Below are 6,339 nucleotides of genomic sequence, written 5' to 3'. Positions count from 1 at the left end.
GACGGATTCCGCATGGAGAATGGATTTGGTAAGAGGAGACAGAAGAACACCGTTTTTAGATTAGTTGGTAGATAGAGGGTACCGAGTAAATAAAAGGGTAAAGAATACGATGACGTTTTACACGGAACGACAACAGTGAAAAATTAAGATGACGTAAATTTGGTTTTGTTTTAGAATATAAAGGATAATAATTTGTAAGCATAGAGCAAATATAAACATAGAAAGGATAAACTGAATTCAGCATCACATATCTAACTATGGATTCACTACAACAATACTTACTAAATACAGTAGAACTTACCAAAATTGCAATAGTTTTCATGAACATAGATCTTATCATGTAGTTAGGTGAGATCAATTAGAATGTACTAATGAAGTAAATTTGCTAGATATAAATCACTTCAGCCGGATAAATTAGATACATTTAATTAACTTTCATACCCGACCTTCCTAACAACTCATCTTTCTACATCTACAAATTAGAACTATCGCATGACGAATATTAAACTCCTCCAGAGGTGCCGCAACTCATCATGGATGTCCTTCAGAACTCATGCAAGCTTTACTGACTAGAGCACAACATTGTATGAAACAATTTAAGCAAGAGTATTAAATTTAGTAAAAAGAATCAAGATATTAAATCTTCCTAATGGTCAAAAGTAAAATACATACTTCACTCAATACAATTTGAATGTGACTGAAAATAAAGTACATAAAATCGGGTTCGTTTCTATTGGTGAAGTTAACCACATTACCATTGTCTCATGTCCCTATTTTTGAATATATGAACCCAGTGATATATTGATCATTAGTTTGGACTATTAAACATAAGACTCTACATCTTAATTAATTATGCAAAAGCTTATAAAATGCCATTTCACTATAACATTTAAAGGAAACGGTAGATGATATCACACTGAGATATATGAAACAAAATTTCAAAGATGTATCACTAAAAACTAAAAAGTATCTTAAAATCCAAGTTTGATAGTTAGTAAACAAAAACCAAATTCATCTTCATCACTTTGTCAAACACCTAGTATATGCGTCCAAGAAGATGCATATCTTTTGCATTGATTAACAAATAACATATAACGAATCTAATACATAGGAAAACTAAAGTAGTTTACAGAAGCATATCTAAGATGATAAAATACTTATATCTAGATATGAGAGGAAAGCAAGCCATTCGTGATCTTTCTTCATCTAATATTACTCCCTCAGTCTTCACTATTCAACTCCGTTCAATTCATTACCCGAATGAAACTGAAAGAAGATAAGGCACAGTGTTGGTGATTTGCGTCACCAATATGATTTAAGTGTAATGGGATTAATTTGTTAACCAAAATAATCTTGATAAATATTGAACAAGTTCGGGAAAGTGTGGAGTGCACACTTGTTTGAACTTATATTGATTATGACAGGGGTTCGGGGGCAGCGCCCCCGATAGCGGGGTCCAAGGGGTGGCAACCCCTGGCGGGGTCCAAGGGGCAGAGCCCCTGGCTGGGGTCGGTTGCAATGATTATTGACAAACTGCTTCCATCATGGAAAGAGTTTAAATACACTCTGAAACACGGCAAGGAAGAATTAACTTTAATTCAACTTGAAAGTCATTTTCGGATTGAAGAGGCTTTGAATACTCAAGAACTTGACAACAATCCGAAAGGTAAGAATCAAGTTGGGAATTCTTCTGTTAACATGGTGGAAGGTGAATCTTCTAAGAAGTTCAACAAGTTTAGCAACAACAAACGCAAAAACAAAGGCGGTGATGACAATTCTGGTCGTTTTAAAAAAGCTGAAACTTGAATGTTGGAAGTGTGGCAAACCTGGTCATATGAAGAAGGATTGCCGTGTTGGAAAAGCAAAAAAGGATGGCGCTGGTCCAAGTGGGTCTAAGGATCAGGAAAAGCAACAAGGTCAGAATATGTTATGTAAATTTAATAATATTCAGAATTATATTTCTGTGATTTCTGATGCATTTTATGTTCAGGATGATGATGTTGCTTGGTGGGTTGATTCGGGCGCGACGTGTTATGTTTGCAAGGATCTTCGTTGGTTTGAAGAATGTCAATCAATTGGAGTTTCGAGCTGCCAGGGTCAGCTTGGAAATTTTTTATTTGGGTTAACATCGCTTTATTAAAAATGTGTTAAAATTCGATTTTGACCCGGTTTGACCCAAAATAAAAAAACCCGGATTTGAACCTTTTTAGCAGTTATGAAACTGTCATTCGGCAGTTATAGAACTGCCATTCGGCAGTTATGGAACTCCCGTTTTTGCTTATTTAGTCTGGTACATTTAATCAAATTCATATATACAAAAACAAATTTTCTTTGTTCAACAATTCTGAGTTTTATCTGATTAGAGATTTCGATAGTACCATCGAAATACTTTGATCTGAAAGTGATTACACGACTCTCAGAAATCCGAATTCGAAACTCTAATTAACAACAAAGATCAAAGTATTCTGTGAAGATGACGAACGGAGAATCTGTGAAAGACATGACAAGCAAGTTTGACAAATTGGCGAAGTTTGAAGGGTAGGACTTTCGTAGATGGCAGAAGAAGATGCACTTCCTTCTCACAACCCTGAAAGTGGTGTACGTTCTGAGTACTCCCATGCCTGAATTCGATGAACAAGAAACACTGGAGGTTACTAGGAGGAGATCAAAATAGGAGAACGACGATTACATATGCCGTGGCTACATCTTGAATGGTATGTCTGATTCTCTATTTGATGTTTACCAAAATGTCGAATCCGCAAAAGAACTATGGGATTCACTGGAATCCAAGTACATGGCAGAAGATGCTTCTAGTAAGAAGTTTCTGGTTGGTAATTGAAATGTTCCGTTCTTATTGATTAAAAACGTTCCATATTAATTGATTTCGTTGCGAGGTTTTGACCTCTATATGAGACGTTTTTCAAAGACTGCATTCATTTTAAAACAAACCATAACCTTTATTTCATTAATAAAGGTTTAAAAATCTTTACGTAGATTATCAAATAATGATAATCTAAAATATCCTGTTTACACACGACCATTACATAATGGTTTACAATACAAATATGTTACAACAAAATAAGTTTCTTGAATGCAGTTTTTACACAATATCATACAAGCATGGACTCCAAATCTCGTCCTTATTTAAGTATGCGACAGCGGAAGCTCTTAATAATCACCTGAGAATAAACATGCTTAAAACGTCAACAAAAATGTTGGTGAGTTATAGGTTTAACCTATATATATCAAATCATAATAACAGACCACAAGATTTCATATTTCAATACACATCCCATACATAGAGATAAAAATCATTCATATGGTGAACACCTGGTAACCGACATTAACAAGATGCATATATAAGAGTATCCCCATCATTCCGGGACACCCTTCGGATATGATATAAATTTCGAAGTACTAAAGCATCCGGTACTTTGGATGGGGTTTGTTAAGCCCAATAGATCTATCTTTAGGATTCGCGTCAATTAGGGTGTCTGTTCCCTAATTCTTAGATTACCAGACTTAATAAAAAGGGGCATATTCGATTTCTATAATTCAACCATAGAATGTAGTTTCACGTACTTGTGTCTATTTTGTAAATCATTTATAAAACCTGCATGTATTCTCATCCCAAAAATATTAGATTTTAAAAGTGGGACTATAACTCACTTTCACAGATTTTTACTTCGTCGGGAAGTAAGACTTGGCCACTGGTTGATTCACGAACCTATAACAATATATACATATATATCAAAGTATGTTCAAGATATATTTACAACACTTTTAATATATTTTGATGTTTTAAGTTTATTAAGTCAGCTGTCCTCGTTAGTAACCTACAACTAGTTGTCCACAGTTAGATGTACAGAAATAAATCGATAAATATTATCTTGAATCAATCCACGACCCAGTGTATACGTATCTCAGTATTGATCACAACTCAAACTATATATATTTTGGAATCAACCTCAACCCTGTATAGCTAACTCCAACATTCACATATAGAGTGTCTATGGTTGTTCCGAAATATATATAGATGTGTCGACATGATAGGTCGAAACATTGTATACGTGTCTATGGTATCTCAAGATTACATAATATACAATACAAGTTGATTAAGTTATGGTTGGAATAGATTTGTTACCAATTTTCACGTAGCTAAAATGAGAAAAATTATCCGATCTTGTTTTACCCATAACTTCTTCATTTTAAATCCGTTTTGAGTGAATCAAATTGCTATGATTTCATATTGAACTCTATTTTATGAATCTAAACAGAAAAAGTATAGGTTTATAGTCGGAAAAATAAGTTACAAGTCGTTTTTGTAAAGGTAGTCATTTCAGTCGAAAGAACGACGTCTAGATGACCATTTTAGAAAACATACTTCCACTTTGAGTTTAACCATAATTTTTGGATATAGTTTCATGTTCATAATAAAAATCATTTTCTCAGAATAACAACTTTTAAATCAAAGTTTATCATAGTTTTTAATTAACTAACCCAAAACAGCCCGCGGTGTTACTACGACGGCGTAAATCCGGTTTTACGGTGTTTTTCGTGTTTCCAGGTTTTAAATCATTAAGTTAGCATATCATATAGATATAGAACATGTGTTTAGTTAATTTTAAAAGTCAAATTAGAAGGATTAACTTTTGTTTGCGAACAAGTTTAGAATTAACTAAACTATGTTCTAGTGATTACAAGTTTAAACCTTCGAATAAGATAGCTTTATATGTATGAATCGAATAATGTTATGAACATCATTACTACCTTAAGTTCCTTGGATAAACCTACTGGAAAAGAGAAAAATGGATCTAGCTTCAACGGATCCTTGGATGGCTCGAAGTTCTTGAAGCAGAATCATGACACGAAAACAAGTTCAAGTAAGATCATCACTTGAAATAAGATTGTTATAGTTATAGAAATTGAACCAAAGTTTGAATATGATTATTACCTTGTATTAGAATGATAACCTACTGTAAGAAACAAAGATTTCTTGAGGTTGGATGATCACCTTACAAGATTGGAAGTGAGCTAGCAAACTTGAAAGTATTCTTGATTTTATGTAACTAGAACTTGTAGAATTTATGAAGAACACTTAGAACTTGAAGATAGAACTTGAGAGAGATCAATTAGATGAAGAAAATTGAAGAATGAAAGTGTTTGTAGGTGTTTTTGGTCGTTGGTGTATGGATTAGATATAAAGGATATGTAATTTTGTTTTCATGTAAATAAGTCATGAATGATTACTCATATTTTTGTAATTTTATGAGATATTTCATGCTAGTTGCCAAATGATGGTTCCCACATGTGTTAGGTGACTCACATGGGCTGCTAAGAGCTGATCATTGGAGTATATATACCAATAGTACATACATCTAAAAGCTGTGTATTGTACGAGTACGAATACGGGTGCATACGAGTAGAATTGTTGATGAAACTGAACGAGGATGTAATTGTAAGCATTTTTGTTAAGTAGAAGTATTTTGATAAGTATATTGAAGTATTTCAAAAGTGTATAAATACATATTAAAACACTACATGTATATACATTTTAACTGAGTCGTTAAGTCATCGTTAGTCGTTACATGTAAGTGTTGTTTTGAAACCTTTAGGTTAACGATCTTGTTAAATGTTGTTAACCCAATGTTTATAATATCAAATGAGATTTTAAATTATTATATTATCATGATATTATCATGTATGAATATCTCTTAATATGATATATATACATTAAATGTCTTTACAACGATAATCGTTACATATATGTCTCGTTTAAAAATCATTAAGTTAGTAGTCTTGTTTTTACATATGTAGTTCATTGTTAATATACTTAATGATATGTTTACTTATCATAGTATCATGTTAACTATATATATATATATCCATATATATGTCATCATATAGTTTTTACAAGTTTTAACGTTCGTGAATCACCGGTCAACTTGGGTGGACAATTGTCTATATGAAACATATTTCAATTAATCAAGTCTTAACAAGTTTGATTGCTTAACATGTTGGAAACATTTAATCATGTAAATATCAATCTCAATTAATATATAAAAACATGGAAAAGTTCGGGCAACACTTTTAATATATTTTGATGTTTTAAGTTTATTAAGTCAGCTGTCCTCGTTAGTAACCTACAACTAGTTGTCCACAGTTAGATGTACAGAAATAAATCGATAAATATTATCTTGAATCAATCCACGACCCAGTGTATACATATCTCAGTATTGATCACAACTCAAACTATATATATTTTGGAATCAACCTCAACCCTGTATAGCTAACTCCAACATTCACATATAGAGTGTCTATGGTTGTTCCGAAATATAT

This window comes from Rutidosis leptorrhynchoides, chromosome 6 (assembly GCF_046630445.1).
Source record: "Rutidosis leptorrhynchoides isolate AG116_Rl617_1_P2 chromosome 6, CSIRO_AGI_Rlap_v1, whole genome shotgun sequence".
NCBI classification, from domain to species: domain Eukaryota; kingdom Viridiplantae; phylum Streptophyta; class Magnoliopsida; order Asterales; family Asteraceae; genus Rutidosis; species Rutidosis leptorrhynchoides.
Note: the sequence above shows the minus strand (reverse complement) of the source record.